At 38.2% G+C, this 18,374-nt stretch overlaps 1 protein-coding gene across 3 annotated transcripts in view; it reads right to left on the bottom strand.

Annotated features, from left to right (window-relative positions):
* Nucleotides 1–18,374, bottom strand: part of PTPRR (protein tyrosine phosphatase receptor type R) — a 381,027-nt gene that overhangs the window by 335,177 nt on the left and 27,476 nt on the right. For all 3 annotated transcript variants that reach the window (XM_061206587.1, XM_061206588.1, XM_061206589.1), the window contains exon 2: nucleotides 2,316–2,400. The gene's annotated coding sequence lies outside the window, so the exon portion shown is untranslated. The remainder of the gene's footprint in view (nucleotides 1–2,315; nucleotides 2,401–18,374) is intronic.

The raw sequence follows: 18,374 nt of genomic DNA, 5'->3' as shown, positions 1-18,374 counted from the left end.
TACTCCATGGGTGGATAAGACTATCTGCATGATCAACAGGCCAGTTTCCCGAACCTTCCCAAATAAGTGTCTGCTGCTCGTCTGCATAATCGATCAGAGAAATTCCATAAACCACGTGACTTTATATACATTTGCATGTAGATCTGAAATGAGCAACCCCGGCATAGCGCTCAGAAATGCCCCATAGCTACATAACCAGGATTTTCACAGTCATGGCTCGTCTCACTAGTCTGATTCTATTTCATCAAGTTTCCAGGCCTGATTAGGACCTAACTGTGACACTACTGTCTCCTCCCAACCATCCCATTCTCACATTACAGGAGCGCTTTGAAAGGGCTGCTCTGATTCTAATGTTGTTCCCCATTCTAATATCTCATTTACTCATGTAAAGAATTCACTGATCTGGGTCAATATTATGTCAGATCTCGACCTTCTTCCACACCTCAATCTCAAGACAGTTCCCTTTCCTGTGGAGAATACTGACCTTGCTGTCCATTGGAATAAACAGTGGTGGCACAATGTTGGGCTAATTTTATACATTTCATGAAATGCCTTCTACTGGCTAGAGATTTTGTTGTTCATGGACTTAAATATCAGTGTACAGAGACATTTATCCCTTTTTCTTTCCTAAATTTTGTGCTTTTTTAACCAGAAAAACTCCTAGATATAGCCTGTGAAGAAAAATTCGAATCACCAAGCCAGCCAGTTTTTATTTGCAGTATTCTGTAACTCAGAGGCCCCTGCTGTGCATCTCTCACAACACTGCTGATCTCTATTTGAGAGGAAAGGTTGTTAATGTTTTTGCGTGGAGTGTCCCAAAGCACTTATTTTTATGGAAGGAGTGAGCCACACAAAGTTACTGTATTGCAGAGTTATTGTGACGATCTCATAAGATAATATATACAAAGTGCTTAACACCGTGCATGGTGTGTAGCAGGTGCTCAATAAATAGATGCTGACTAATTAAGTCTTAGCCGGGTTGGCCAGGCAAAGGTCTGTCTCATGATGTCTGTTTCCTCTGTGACAAGCTAAGGGCATCTTAGTTCTTCATCACAGGAAGACTTCAGTATACTTTGCACACTGGTCACTCTTTCCTTATATTCAGTTTTTAAAAGCTATCGAGATACAACTGATGTACAATAAACTGCACATATTTAAAGTATAAAATTTGTTTAATTTTAACATATGTATATACCTGTGAAACCACCTCCACAGTCAAGATTATGAAAAATTCATTATCTCCAAAATTATCTCTTGCCCCTTGGTAATCCACCCCTTTCTACCCTGCCTCCTTCCCTCAGTAATCATTGATCTGCTTTATGTCCCTATAAGTAATAGTTTACATTTTTTTAAGACATTTACATGAATGGTCTCTAGACGCTGAGGGCCTCAGTCCTACAAATGAAAGGAACTAAATTCTACCAAAAATTGTAGGAGCTTGGAAGAGGACCCAAGCCTCAGATGCAATTGTAACCCTGGGCAACACCTTCATTATAGCCTGTGAGACACTGAGGAGAGAACCCAGCGATGCTGTGCTCAGATGTCTGACCTACAGAAGCTCCGAGATAATAAATGTGTATCGTTTTAGGCTGCTAAGTTTCTGGTAGTTTGTTATGCAGCTATACAAAACTAGTGCACCGCCACAACAGGGACTCTAGTCAGGCTACCATTTCTGAATACTTTAAACTGTTCCATTATGTTCTAATGAGAAGTTTTCCACCAAAGGGTCTAATACCATTGTTATGGTAGCCTTCCTCAACTGCAGCTAAAAATGTTAACTGCAAATTCCATTGACAATGGCATCGGTCTGCCAAGATACTGCAGCTGCCTTTTTATTGTTCACAGGCTCTCTCCAGTGCATTTGATCATTCTGATGACTGATCACATCTCTGCATATGTTAGTCAAAGAGAGATGAACTGGAAAGCATTTTTTTTGAAGGTTGGCACTAGGACTAAAAGATGATGGGTGTCAGAACTCTTTCTTTGAATCTCCTTTTCCTCTTTTGTTCCCTCACTCTTAGATCCAAATGAAGTTGAAAATACAACGCAAAGCCAAAAAGCGTCCGTAAGATACACTTGACAGTTCTGACTGACATTTCCCACTGCAGGTGAATTCAGTATTTCTACATGCCTGCTCTTCTGGGAGAGCAAGGCCATGAATACCTGCTCTCAGGTTGGTCTAGAGAAAAATGTTCTAAGATTGTGTCATTGGTGTACATACTGCTAGAATGCAGCATTTCTGATAGTTTCACATATACATTTTAAAATTCTGTACAATGTTTTGATGACAGGAAGAGACTTTAGACACAACTGACCTGAGTTCTACACCTGCAACTCCCAGTTCCTTGCCATTCACTTCTGTGTAAGTCAGCTAACTGCTCTGAGCACCAGAGTATTTATCTGTAAAACAGAGATGAGATATACCATCAAATGTAATTGTGAAGTTCAAGTGAGATCATGTATGGCATGCATTTAATGATGACTGGCATAGGGCTATTAATGTTATTAATATTAATGTATTAATATATAAATATATTAATAGTGGAGAGTCTTAGACTAATTTTAAAATTTGCATATTAGTAGACTCATGTTAATAAGTACCATTTATTAACCACCTATCTATTATATGCAAAGTTTAGAGCAAGAGAAAGGGGAAATTCTAGGTTAGAGTAGTATTTCTCAATCATAGCTCCTTTTTTAAAGAAAAATGTTCGGGTGTACCTCTTTGTGAATTTGAACAATTTTTATTTTAACACCACACACACACACACACACACACCTGTACCATTTCTTATGAAGTGTATTACAGATGATAGATTTATTGATTTGTTCATTCCACATGACCACAATAATAATAATTACGATTTGACTGTTAGGCACCATCCTATGCAATTTTAATGTCATCCCATTTAACCATCTACAGCCCTAGTAAGTTCAATTATTATCCCTAACTGTCCAATTAGAAATACAGGGGAAAAAAGCTCAGGAAAAAGAACAGAGTTAGAGATATATATTGAGAACTGATAGTTAAAATTAAGATCATGAATATGAAACTTGAAGAGTTAAGAAAACTGACATCTGCTCCGCCACATATAAGGGATTTACTAAGACGTATATACCAGAGCACGGTTTGAACCACAGTCTCTCTGACCCCAGGATTGTACACTTTCCAATACTTTGTATTAAAATTGAATCAGAAGTCAGGTCTGGTTTTATTCATAGTGGAATTAATAAGCTCCAGTGTTTGAACACCACCATTTAATCCATGCTGTGAAAAATCTGAAACAGTCTAAAGAATAGTTGGGACACCTAATGTATGCCCTTGTTAGGTCTAGGGGGAAATTACCACTGCAGTCAAGGAGATGTGAATCTAGATTTAGATGCTCTGTTCTTTTTATCTGTGTGGATTCAGTGAAAGACCATTGTAGAAAGCAAAGACAAGAAGAGGGCTGTTTCTAGAAAGCAAGTCTAGAAAGGAAGATTAAAAAAATAAATGCTTATTTGGGAGACACTCCTTTGGTTTCCGTAGTTTCCAACATTCTTGTTCACAGATGTCCTATTAGTTTTGTGGTCTATGGAAATGTTATAAAATCTTCAAGACCAAGAAATGCATGTTGATCTTTCCAGGAGGTTAATTACTTTGCCAAACAAAATAGAAGTTCTTCAAAAATGCTTTGCCACTTTGGAATCCATGAGCACCAGTTAAGTTCATGCTTGGTTATTTCCTTCTAAGAAGGGAAAGGAGAGAACAGTTATTGAGTGATAAAACGAAAGTCACCCAATATCTGTAAAGCAGATGAACAGCAATGCCAACATCGTGCAAACATTCTTAGTTGGGATCGTGGCTGCTCAGTTAAAGACCTCATTTTCTAGCCTTCCTTACAGTGAGGTGTGGTCATGTGATTAAGTTCTGGCTAATGTAATAGGAGCATAAGTGATACAAAACTCTCAAGTCATGTGTTTAAGAGAAAGAAGGTACTTTCCCTCTCTTAGTTCCTGCTTCGCAGCAGCTATCACATAAGTGTGATGACTAAAGCTCAAGAAATCATCTTCAACCACAAAGTGGAAGTTGTCTCACAGCTGCCTTTCCTGCTCTGGACTGCTTTCATCTGGGCTACCATGGAAGACAGAAATAGGCTTATCTTGTTTAAACTACTGTTATTTTGGCATTCCGTAATAGCAACTGTGTCTATAGCCTAATTAATTTAGAATCTGATACTAGAATTGGAGTTGCCACAACAGAATCTAATATATGTGACCTTGACCTTAACAGGCAGGCAGCGGGCAGATGGGACAGAGACATTAGAAGCTGGAAAGTCGGTGACTCTTACTATTTCTTGGAAATACGTTTAAGAAAACTGTTACCTCCGATGCCTTGGAAGACAGAACACATTCGAGCATGGCCTGCGAGTCTAGGAACTTGTTGCAAAAACTCAGAAGGCTGGTGTATATTGGCTGCATTTTGAGACTTTTAGGAAAGACCTAGAAAAAACACCTAGAACATTTCTAGAACATTTGCGAGCGTAGATTGAACGGAATATATTTAAGGAAGTTTTTCTCTGCATGTAAACTTCAATCTAAATGGACAAAGAGTCCAGTAATTTAGAAACATGGATCACTGAAACACATCACTACTTCTACATCCAAAACTGAAACAGAGCTAAGAAGTGGTTCTAAAGATGAAGACTCAGCATGACCTAAGACTGTGCCTCCAGGCCCTCTCAAGCATCTCCCCATAAGTCAGTGAGTCCAGTTCACAAGCAATGATCTTGTTAATGTTAGAGGCTTCCCAATTAACCCTGTTGTTCTGGATACCCTCAAGCAGGCATTAATAACATGGGGAGAATGGGCAAAGGAACAAGTCCAGTTAATAAAAGGTCTTCAGATGTAAGTCTGACTAGAGAGTATCTTTGGCTACTTGTTTGTGAAATCTGCCTGAAGCCAACAGACTATAAGCCTACTAAGATTTTGAGGAAAATATATCGCTAAAGAAGCCATACATATAGTGTGAAAAAGCCTGTGTTAGCTCAACCTATAAAGCAACCCCTGAGAATATTTCCCAAGAGCAACATATGGTCTCCTGCTTACCTAAAGTTACTATGGAGGATCACAGACACGGAAGAGTGTCCCAGAGGGCAAATCCAGGGACCACAGAGCACAGAGCACAGAGCACAGACCACAGAGCACAGAGGAGGAAGAATTTCCTCAGAGAGCAGAATAAGAAGTTTCCAAATGAACCAACCAAGGACTAACCAAGCTGCCAGACATGGAGGTTCTGGAATGTCCTCCTCAGCAAGATTTCATGATTGTTAAAAGCCAGTGACTGCCCTAGGGTTTCCCATTCTTCCCTGCTTTGACTGAGCATTTTTACTGTGGATATCCTGTCCTTCCTCCATGATTTTTATTGAGTTTGGGTGCAGAACTCTCAAAGACAGGGCCAAGGGCTGGGCCATTCTTGACCTGGTCAAAGGGCCACACTGGCCATAACCTAGAAGGGTACAGACCATACTAAGGAGCCAATATGTCTGCTCTGGGCTGCGTGCTCTTAAAGAATTCCATGAGAGAGAAATAAATTTTATATTGCTTATACCACTGGTGTTCTGGGTCTTTGTTATAATAGCTATACTTATATCCTAACTATAATGTCTTTAGGCAATATTTACCTAGATTTCACTGCCATACAATACTACACAAAGAAGGATCTGAATCTTTTCTCCTAAATCTTCATCCTCTTTATAAGATATCTCCATGGTATGTTTCTGCCATGACTGTGGATAACTGTATTCTTCCATCCAGCTGCTTACATGTATGGTTAACATCAACTACATGAATTTTCTTTTTAGCCTCTGCCTCTCATGTAGTTTTCTTACTGGTTAGGCCTGAACATTGTTGACAAAATGACAGGATTCCATTCAAGCTTGATCTAAACAACAATGACAAAATCAATATGTGTCTCAAAAAACAGTAAAAAAATAAAACCATAATCCTGGGTGCTTCCTGTGGTTAGGATGCTTTTCTCACTTTTAAAACAATTTAAACACTTTTCTCTAAATATAATTTTTTCAGCACTTTGTTTAGTCTATTTATGAATGAATAGGCCAATGTATATACCTGTACTTAACACACTTCTTAGTATACATATGTTTCCAATTCCAAGCACTGGTCTTCATAGACGATGTGGATATTACAGTATCAGAATGTCATATTATTTTTTTTTTAAATAAGAATTCGCATTTTTTTAAAGATGTTTTCTGGCTTTATTTATTTATTTATTTATTTATTTATTTATTTATTTTTGGCTGTGTTGCGTCTTCGTTTCTGTGCGAGGGCTTTCTCTAGTTGTGGCAAGCGGGGGCCACTCTTCATCGCGGTGCGCGGGCCTCTCATTATCGCGGCCTCTCTTGTTGCGGAGCACAGGCTCCAGACGCGCAGGCTCAGTAGTTGTGGCTCACGGGCCTAGTTGCTTCATGGCATGTGGGATCTTCCCAGACCAGGGCTCGAACCCGTGTCCCCTGCATTGGCAGGCAGATTCTCAACCACTGCGCCACCAGGGAAGCCCAGAATGTCATATAATTTAATTATCATCCTTTAGTGAAAATAAGTGGCACTTATTCATTTATACTTTCTTACCTAATGACTGCAGGGACCACATCCTGAAATCTTCAGACATTCCATCTTCAAAAGTTTATTGATCCTAAAAGAGATAAAACCTATGGCCTTGGCCTCTCTGGATTTGAAGTAATTGAGGAAAGAGGAAGGTACTGTGTTCCTTCAGCAGGTCAGACACTGTATCACATTCTTTCTTTTAATTTTCCTATTTAATAATCTAAACCACTTTTTGAGGTAAGCATAACAGTTAGGGAAGTCAGACTACAAACTGGAGAGTACAAGAAACACAAATTTCTAATTCATTCATAGCTAAACTTAATTTGTACTTTAGGCCCCCATTCTGTGAAGTGAAAGCAACTCAGTCTCATCCACGTTAAGGATACTGACCTTAATTCTTCCCAGAGCTGGCATCTAAATCGGGAAGACTTTATGAGTGTCATAGTAAGAGGGACATATTAGGGGAGCATCTAATCCTCAGTTTTCGTCTTACAGCCACTCTGATATTACCTAAGACAGATACTTTCTTCAGGCTCTAGATCTTTGTTATCCAATGTGGTATTGACCACATGAAATTGGCTGGTCAGAATTGAAATGGGTTATAAGTATGAAATACACACAGAATTTCAAAGACTTAGTACCCATAAAAGCCCCTCGTTTATAATATGCAATTGACTGTATGTTGAAATGATAACATTTTGGATATATTTGGCTAAATAAAATATATTATTAAAATTAATTTCTCTTGTTTATTTTCACTTTTTAAATAAGGCTACTAAGAATTTTAAGATTGCATATGAAGACTGCATTATTTCTATTGTTCAGTGCTGCTTTGGTTAAGCAAAGTCATTTCCACTGTTACTTTGCAGACCAGTGGACCTACTGTTATGAGAAATTTAACTGAGTTTACTCTGACTCAATTCACACAGTATTGCTTAGATATTCTCAGATACAAAGTCTTACATAAGCCTATTTCATTTTCTCTAAAAATTAAAATCATTTTCATTCGAGGGTCATCTATAAAGTTTTATTCTACAGGGCTCTGACAGACGCTCATGAACTCATACTTTGTTACTTAAAAATGAAAATCCATGCTCTGTTCCTGACCATCAGGAAAACATCAGTTTGTGTCACAAATGAATAAGGACCTCCCATAAATTAAAAAAAAAAATGTTTGGGGATCTCTCTGAGAGGTGTACAAATGTGATACTATTACAAGATTAGTTGCTATTTGAACTATTTAATTTTCAAAGGGAAAAATTACTCAAAGTCCCTTAAGCAGGGCTTTGTAGAAGTTTATAAAATGCTTTAAATTGCTAGGCATACCTGACTCAAAAAGAAACCAAAATTGTGGTTAACAAAGTCACTAATGATTATTATTATCATTATCGTTATTATTACTATTATTTAAGAACACTTAAAATGAGATCTACCCTCTTAGGCAATTTTTACTGGTTAATAATGATGTACAATGCTGTATAATGCTGCACAGCTGATCTCTAGAACTTATTCATCTTGCACAAGTAAAATTTATACCCATTGAATAACAACTCCCCATTTCCTCCTTCTCCCAGACCCTGGCAAACACCATTCTCCTCTCTGTTTCTTTGACTATTTTATATACTTCATATAAGTGGAAGCATGCAGGATTTGCCCTTCTGTGACTGATTTATTTCACTTTCTCAAGTTGAATATGGAAAGATTTCCTTTTGTAAGGCTGAATAATATTCATTGTATGTATATACCATATTTTCTTTATCCATTCATCTATCAGTGGGCTTTTAGGTTGTTTCCACATCTTGGCTACTGTAAATAATGATGCAATAAACATGAGAGTACAAGTGTTTCTTCAAGAACCTAACTTCAATTATTTTGGATAAATACTCAGAAGTGGGATTGCTGTATCACAAGTTATTTCTATTTTTAATTTTTTAAGGATTCACAAAAACCAACTCAACATTGATTAAAGACTTAAATGTAAGATCTGAAACCGAAAACTCCTAGAAGAAAACATAGGGGGAAAGAATCATGACATTAGACTTTGCAATGATTTCCTGGATATGACCCTAAAAGCACAGATAACAAAAGCAAAAAATAGATAAGTGGGACTACATCAAATTGAAATGTATCTGCACAGCCAAAGAAAACAATTAACAGAATGAAAAGGCAGCCTATAAAAGGGGAGAAAATAATTACAAACCATGTATCTGATAAGGGGTTATATCCAAAACATATAAGGAATTCCTTCAACTCAATAGCAAAAACAAACAAACAAACAAACCAAAAAAAATAATTAAGAAATAGGCAAAGGACCTGAAAAGACATTTCTCCAAAGAAAACATACAAATGACCAACAGGTATATGGAAAGATGAACAAAGTCACTCTTCAGGAGGGCAAAACATCCTGACAGATCAGAAAGCAGAGGAGAGGAGAAAACAGAACCAAGAGAGAATAATTTAGTCACTCTCTTTTCTTTGCAGGAAAATCTTGGAGGCTTAGAAAAGATTTGGGGGAACATTTTTGTCTCTACCCTTTGAGTTAGAACTTGGAAATGGGAGAAAAGAAGATAGAGGCTGTTGAAAAAGCAATAATTAAGGTATTCCTCCCTGCCTGTTGCTATGACTTGAAAGCAGTCTCAGATAAAGAAAAGGGATAGCTGAGGTTTTAGAGAAAGCAGCTAGTTAAGAGACGATGCTCACAGCGAATGCACTGAAAGGAACAGGCGCACGACTTCTAGCAGAGGCACCACATAATTGATCAGTAAGGAAAATGTGACCGCATTTTGACGAATTCAGATGATAGGGTAAGGCTCCACAGTAGTTCTCTAGCTGTCCAAAAGAAAGTCAAATTTGTTTACCTTCGCACCGTGATACTATAATAACAAATAATTAGGAACAAGATATCTTATCCCCCGCTCTCCCCCCCTTTCATACAGACACAGGGTAAAAAGGGACATCAGCTGGACAGGCAATGTCACGGTGAGGGTCGTTTTCCAAAGCAGTTAAAACAGAGAGGTTCAAAGGGCTGGTATAAAATACACCCAAGAGAGCACAAGTGCCAAGATCAAAAGAAGAAAAGCTGAACCAAACATCAGATTCAACGGCAGCAATCACAAAATAGCATTCAGGAGAGAAGCCCAGATGTCCAGAAGCCAATGAAATATAGGAACAAAATCAGGAGTAAGAGGTAAGTGGGCACAAGGTAATATTCATCTAGCAAGTATAAAGCAACTACCTGTTATGTGCCAGGCAACACCACAGGTGCTGAAGACTCAGCACTGAGCAATACGTGGTGCTTGTCCTCAAGGAACTCATGGTCTAGTTGGGAAGGTAACAAATAAATAGGCCATTCCATACAGAGTAGTATGTCTTACGGGAGCACACAAGCATGGTATTATCTAATTCAGTCTGGGGAGTCAGAGAAGATTTCCAGAGTGTACAACATCAAGGTTTATATCTAAATGATGAGTTCAACTGGGCAGGCAAGATGGTTTGTCAGGGAGGAGGGGGGAAAGGCAATGGAAGAGGCAGAGGGAGAACAGAAGGAGAGCATCGTTCCAGGCCAAGGGCAGCATATGCAAAGGCTTATAGGATCAACAAAGAATACGAGAAACACAAAGAAGCTGGAAACATGAAAGTGAGAACTGACGGTAGAGAGGGGTAAAAATACCATGTTGAGTTTGGACTTTATCCTGGTGACAAAAGGAAGCATCTGAAGTATTTGCATTTCAGTAACACTGAAGTATAGACAGCCAACTTCTGGGAGGTGAGACTGAAGGCCAAGGTAACAGTAGGGAGCTTTGGCAGTGATACAGACAAGAGATGATAGTGACCAGAACTAGGATAGTGGTAGTGGGCATGGAGAAAAGTGGATGGATTCTGAGATTTACAGGTAGAATAGAGAGCACTTATTCAATGACTGGATTCAAGATTCAGGGAGCTCTTAGATTTGGAGTTGGGCAAGGGACTGAGGTTCCAGCACTTTTTCTGTGAATAAGGACAGAAGGATCTTATTTCCAAATTCTAGGGACTTGTGTGGGCCAGCCTACTGTGTAAAGACAAAGTCTATGAGGACTCCTGGTTCTTTGAACAAAGCTTCGTTGTGTAGGGAGGGAACATCAGAGGAAGGTTGGGGCTTCTCTGTTCTGATTTGTGACAATAGCCTCTGAGAGATGAATGACAAAGGAGCAGTCACAAATATAGTCCTCTCAAAGGCAGACCAGGTCCTGGCCCAGCTGGAGGAAAGCCGTGTAAAAAGCTTGCCATTTAAAAGGAACTCTATGGTACATCACTTTGTAATACAAAGACTATTTTTATATTTCAAGGACTATACATCACATTAAGCTTCTAAAACCTAATAATGACAGGTAGTACAAAACTGGATGTAGCAGAGTCTAAGAGGAGAAGACTGCTTGTCAACCCCTGTACAAGCAGTGTGCAACCCCTGTACAACCCTGTACAAGTGTCTTAATGGGCTCCAGTATATTTATGACTAGAAAACATGAAGTAACCATCTTGGAAACTGACAATTTATTAGAAGCCTTCTTACTTTAGGCAGTATCCAGTCACAATATCCAACTGACATGATGATTTTCCATTATTTTTGTAAGATAAAAATCTAAAGAATCTTTCCTAATCATACCTGTAAATTAAATATTTTACACTGTAAAAATCTATGGATTATAACAAAATATTACAGTCAATCTGATACTCAATATCTCATCCAAAGATGTTGACTTTATATATAAATATATCTAAGAATATTGGAGTGGAATAACCTTACAGATTTTGGAAAACACAATTTAAGTGGAAAAGAATAACTTGGTTTTAGGAGCCACTTGGCACTGCTCACTAATATTAACAAGCTACAAAAAAATTGAGAAGCTAATGTTAATAGCACTTTTTAAAATTTGAAAATTACATTTCGATATTTGATACATTTAAAACAACTGAATTTGTTCTGAGTACTTTTGGCATGTAATTCAATCTTTCTGTAAAATACTGTTTTTCTCCCCTCCAGAATCTTATTCTTCCAAAATAGACTTTTGCTTTCTACTCCTTAAGATAAATACACAAAATTCATATTCAAATAGTTTAATATATGTGCTAAAATCAAAATCATGTTCCACATTAAGTACACATTAAACTGTTTATAGGATACAATCTATAATCTATACATACACACAAATTAACTATATATTTTGATGAAACTTCCCAAACTAAAACAATTTGGATGAAGTCTAATAAGTTAACTATGTTTACATATTTTCGTATGTGAAGTCATCATTTTACAAATTACAATTTTTCATATCATCTTTAGGCTCTCTCATGGGAGAACAACCAATCAAAACTCTAATGGAAGGTTCCATAAACTTTCTGTGGAGGAAATTCTTACTTCTCTAAAGCTTTGAAATGAGACTGTAAAACAAAAGCACATTCAGAAAAGACCCTGAGCACGCAGTGAGGGATAAAGGGGGCTGATCATAAGCAGTGTGGAGGGAGAGGATGCCACCCCACACACACTCAGTGTTCTTGAAGAACAGAAATGCTCTCTGGGGCAGCGGGAAGATGGCAGCCCTATGCTAAATAGGTTCAGCTTTGCAATGACTGGCCCATCAGGATCATTCAGGTAGAGAACCCTGTAGAGCCAAACACTGAGTGGAAGCTTTGCATATTTAGAAGCTGTTATATATCAATAAGACAAAATGAATTTGAAGGCTAGAAAAAATTACATTGCTTTTGAAAGAACAAATATTTATTATGATACAAAAGCATTGAAAAAAAAAATGTTGAGGCAGCAAACTCAATAGAGCAAAAGGGTAGAGGGAGGTTGGTTGTCTAAACTGATTCTTCATTTACCCAGCTGCCTGAGTTAGAAAGTTCCACCACTAACAAACATTTGGGAGAAAAGACAGAGCAAGATGTCAGAAACCAAGGCCAGTTGAGAAAAAGCTGAGAAGGGGCAGGAAGCATGTTGGAGGAAATTAACTTGGCAGTAAGCTTGCTCTTATGAGAGCAGTCAGATAATTGAATATCCAAATGGCTTAGCAAAGCCAGAGGTAATACAAGCAAATCCTAGGACCAAGAAATACTAATTAATGTAAGCAGTGGGGGTCCATACAGCAACAATTCTAGAAGAAAATTTGGCATGGGGTAATCAAATCACAATAGGTTCTGAATTGGGACTGCCAGTTGAGAGACAGAACCTAACCTTCTAGGAGAGGTTACTGAGCCTTCTCAGTTGGGGTATCAGGAGCCAGCCAAGGAGCCAGGGTAAATGGCGTCGTTAATAATCCATTCATGTATTCATTCAACAAATGATTATGAATGCCCACTATGTGCCAAGTACTCCTCTGGTAATGCAGTGGTACACCAGGCAGGCAAACCTCACACTCAAGGAGCTTATGGTAGAGGAGACACACAGCTGGGGTTTTGGAAAAAACTTTCATAACAGATAAAATTAGAGTCAGGAAATAAAAATAGGAGTCAGGAAAATCAGGGCCCTATCAGTTTTGTAATATGGAAAATTGAGAAATTCTGATATGTATAAACATGCATGCCTAATTAACCACACCACAAGCAATACAGGTGAATTAAAAACAAGATTAATCCCAAATCTCATCAGATTCTCCTATCTATCCTGAATCTCTCCCTCTCTATCACACCCTCCATGATATTGCCAAGCCCTACAAATTCTACCTCTAAAATGCCTCTCAAATAAATCTCCAATTTCCCATGCCTCACTACTACTACTCTACTTGTCTCTCATAATTTTTCATTAGCCTTAGATCTTTCCCCATTCAATCCAATTTGCACACTGATCCTAAAGTTCCCTTTCTGAACCATATATCTGACCATGCTCCATTCCCTTGATCAAAAGCCTTCAACAATTCCCCACTGGTAATTTTCAACATTATTTTCCACCCAACTGACAGGATAGATAAAATTGAAATCCACAATTCCATGAATAGAGCCCAAATTTGAAAAATCCGAAAATATTTCTCAGGGAAGTGAAACAAATTTCATAGCATACTTTAGTTTGGGTAGGTTTGGGAACTCCCGAGCATTCACAAAAGCATTTTACAAGTGTGTGAGTAATAAGTGGGGCCATTAACAATCCATTCATGTATTCATCCAACAAATGATTATGAATGCCCACTATGTGCCAAGCACTCCTCTGGTGATGCAGTGGTACACCAGGCAGGCAAACCTCACACTCGAGGAGCTTATGGTGGAGGAGACACACAGGAAATGTTGAACAACTGATGACTTATTTTTAATATAATTATTTATATCATAGTTGTTAAAAGTACTATGAAGGAGAAGGATAGCATGTAAGGACACTGCGTAAAAAGGACTCCCCCTCTAACTCAGCAAAAGCGGTTGGGGGAGACTCACCCGATGAGATGATATTTTAACAGAGATTTGAAGCAGGTGTAGGAGTTAGTCCTGGCAGATGAAAGAACTTGGGTAAGAGTTCCCAAGAAGTTTAGAATTTAGACAAGCGTGATTGCAGCCTAGTGAGTAAGAGAGAAAATATCTTAAAATGTAAGATAGAGAGGCAGGAAGATTTCTGGAGTGAGTGGTTGAATTACGGTGTCTTATGACTGAAATAAGTAAGACTAGAAAAGGATCAGGTTTGGAGGCTGTTGGAGGACGGAAAGACATCAGTACCTGAGTTTAGTTTAGGACATACTGAGTTTCAGGAAACTGAGATATTCAAGTGGAGATGTCAAATGGGAATGGAACTCAGAAGAGACACAAAATTCCATTGTACATAGATCGTTAGGTTTCATTAGAAACAAGATGGTGTTTAAAGTCATCTTAGATTAATTTACCTAGGAAATGAACACAAAAGGAGAAGAGGGTCAATAACAGTCATAGAAGTTCTAACATTAAAAGATGAAGACAGAAGGATTAGTTCCCATGTAGGACTGAAAAGCTAAAGAACCAGAAGATAACACACTATGGAAGCCAAGGGAAGTCAGTGATTCAAGACATAGGGAGTAGTTTACGGTATCAAAAGTGATGACTGGTCAAATGGGGCAAGAACTGTAATGTATCCATTGAACTGATGATCTCTCTCCTCCATAAAACTATTACTCAAAACTATACTGTCAAGTTAAAGGTAAACCAGAAGCAAACTCAACTGATCTCCCACTCCCAGGGGACTGCAAGGAAAAACCTTGGGGCTGAGAAGAAGAGCAGCAGGGAAAGAAAAGGTTATTCATGGGACAGTGTGGAAATACTCTGCCCCCCCCCCCCAGAAAAGGCAAAATTTCCTTATATACTTGGTTATGAAGATCATTTATAAGGATTCTTTGAAACCTACTATAAAGGTAAATTCCTCCAGAAAGAATTGCACTTGCTTTACCCTAGTGCCTTGGGCAACTACAATTTTAAAGTAAAACTATGACTTCAGGATTTTGTATGTTTTTTTATTGGACAACTCAGGACTAAAAGTAGTTTCAAGGGGCAGATAAAATAGATAATACGACCTTGTATTATACCTGAAATAAACAAAAAAGAATTTATAGGAATGGAAAACATAATACTTGAAATAAATTTTTAAAAATTATTGAAGGGATTAACAGTAGATCAGATCCAGTGGAAGAGAGATTTGGTGAGCGGGAACAAAGTTCAGAATACAAGAGAGAAAAGCAAAGAAATTATGAAAAAGAGGTTAAAAATAAAAAATATTGAGAAGTTTAACATAAGTACAATAGTAATTCTAGAAGGAGAGTAGAGGGATAATTTAAAAAATGCAGTATTTGAAGAGATAATACTTGATTATTTTCCAAAACTAACAAAAGGTAATAGTTCCCAGATTTAAGAAGTTCAAGCAGAATAAATTTTTAATGATCCATATCTAGAAATGGAATAATTAACATTTAGAATATTAAAGATATAAAGAAGATCCTAAAAGCCACTGGATTACCTTCAGAAGACAGACATGAAGTGAAACCAAATTTTCCACAACAGTAATTAAGGCCAGAAAATTGTGTAATAATATCATCAATATACTCAAAAAACACAACTGCCAAAATGTGCTTTTGTACTCAGAGACTAAGGTATTTCTACACAAACAAAAAGAGATAGCTTGCCACTTTAAGGCCATTTACTGAGGGAAATTCTAAAGTAAGCATTTTAGGAAGAAAGTGACCCCAGACAGAAAGTTTGAGATGCAAGAAGGAATGAAAAGCACGTAAGATTATAATTTTTTGAGTAAATTAAATGAACATCAACTGTTTAAAACAATACTAATACTGTCTTGTAAGGTTAAACACCAGAATTAAATTACACAAAAACAGTAACATATAAGAACGTGGGGTGAGGGGGATAAAGTTAAACTGTTCAAAGCCTTTTAAAATTATTATTATCCCAGAGAAAGTTAAAGTTATTGATTAAATTTAGATTTTAGTTTTGTTTAGTTTCAAAGGTAATCACTAAGTAATAGAAACAGTATACAGCTTCTAAACTAATTGAGGGAGAAACGTAATGAGAAAAAAATTAGTTGTAAAGACGGCAAGCAAGGAGAGAGAAAAAAACCTAGAAAAAATAAGCAAATAGAATATATAAGACAGTAGATGTAAACCCAGATATATCGTTAAACAACTAGACATACAGTCAGTGCAACTGACTAAATGATATAGTTAAGATTGTCAGATAAAAAGAGAACATCTAAAACATAGAACAACTGAAAATAAAGGAACAGTGAAATGTACCAGGCAAATTTTTTTAAGTTGCTATTTATCAAGGAAAAGATAAAAGCAAAAAGCATCACAAGATAGAGAGGATCTCTTCATAATAATAAGTGGTACAATTCACCAGGGAGATAAAATAATTTTAAATTTGCATGCAACTAACTCCATGGCCTCAAACATATGATTAAAAAATTACAAAATACAAAAAGAAATTTAAAAATTCATGAGTATAAGACATATGGCAATAGTACTTTCCAAAGATGGATGCAACAATTAAATGATCCCACATCAAGGGGTGGAGCCCATCTCTCCACGCCCTTGAGCCTGGGTGGGCCCTGTCCCTGCTTTGATCAACAGAATATGTGGGAGTAGTGCTGTGCCAGTTTGGGGCACAGCCCTTAACCAGCTGAGCAGTTTCCACTTCCTTTCTCCTGAGTCTATATGTATATGTCTCACAGAAGGAAAAAAAGAGAGAGGGGAGAAAAATGAGGAGAGCAGTAAGAATGTGGAGGAAGTGTGTGCAAGCAACCTATCTAAAAGTCTGGCTATGACGGTAACAGAAAGATGGAGCCATAACGAGAGGGAGATGTGGAAGTGGAGCGGAGGTTAGTGGGATTTTTGTTTGTTTGGTTTGGTTTGTTTAAGACGGGTGCTATTGGATGTGTTTAAAATGTCTGAAGGGTCCAGAATAACATCGAAGGTGGAGAGATAGGAAAAGATTTTACCGAAGAATTGACACCACTCAAGGAGGCAAAAGGAGCTGGGAGTCAGGGTACTCAAGAGGGGGAATTCTTTCGCTGTGACTGAGAGGGCCATTAAGTTCCCCTCAGCCTGAGCAAACTTTAGACAGTTTTCTTCCTACTTACAGGCTCCTGACCTCCCTTTTCTTGGAGTATTTACTTCAGAAAATGCGCAATTATGAATCCTTTCTGTGACCCTTTGAGATGTAAATTTTCTACCACCCAGGAATGTCCTTCTCAAGGACCTGGGAGCCATCCCCTTGAAATGTAATCATCAACAAGGATAGGGTCGTTATCTCCCAGTCTCAGGGGGAGGATAGGAGCCTAACTTCAATAAGTGCCAATTAGCAAACACAGATGACCTAACTGCATTGCCCAACCTCTTCCTAATGTCCTCCAGTATTTTTCCACTAGCTCATCCCAGCATTTAAAAACTCTCCCATTTTTTGTTTCAGCAGAGTTGGGTTCAATCTCTCCCCCGCAGTGCAATAGTCTTGAATAAAGTCTTCCTTGCTGTTTTTAATGAGTGTCTGGTGCAATTTCTCTTTGACACCTGTAACAAGAGAGGAGAAAGGATGGGTACAGAGGCACTTGGGTTTGCAGATACAACCTCAGGAATTTGAAGGAGTTCCCTAAAATGGCCTTGATTAGCAACATATATATGAGGAAGGGTTACCTACTGAGAAGGAAAGAGTGCAAAGGTGTTCAAGGGCTTGAGGAAATTAGAGATGGTCTGAAACAGTCATTGTGGAGAAGCGAGGGAGCAAACTGACCAGAGAAACTCAGCAAGGATGCTGGAGAATATTGAAGGCCCAGTTGAGGCCAGTAGTGATGAATGTATGATGATACGACTGTGATAGCTCCCACCTTATAAGGGAGAAAACAACTAAATTTAGCTAATTGAACTTTGAATGTTGAACTTCATCACTAAATCTTTTCCTCACACTTTGCCTCTTCACATAACATTAGGGTACTTTAGGGTAGTAAAAATAAACCACATTTACCACAATACACCAGATCTTCATGTTTTGAATCCCCTCTTGCTTTTCTAAGATGGAGTCCAGTATGTCCTCAGGACCTCCCTCACTGAAGGTTCCACCAAATTCCTGAGGATGCTGCATGTAACCCACGTGGGAGTCATTTCCTCTGAGAATTCTGGGGGATGGGGCATGGGGACTGTCTCACATATAGTCACTGCCCCTTCCAAGGGCCCCAGGTTCTTCTGCCCCAGTGTCAGGAGGAAGGTTGCCACTTTTCATGACTAGCTTTTTCAGAGTGGCTTTCCTCCAGCAGAACAGCTGAGCCCCAAAGGACTAGTTCATTC

The sequence above is a fragment of the Eubalaena glacialis genome, chromosome 11 (assembly GCF_028564815.1).
Source record: "Eubalaena glacialis isolate mEubGla1 chromosome 11, mEubGla1.1.hap2.+ XY, whole genome shotgun sequence".
In the NCBI taxonomy this organism is placed as follows: Eukaryota; Metazoa; Chordata; class Mammalia; order Artiodactyla; family Balaenidae; genus Eubalaena; species Eubalaena glacialis.
This window is presented reverse-complemented; position numbering and strand designations above follow the sequence as displayed.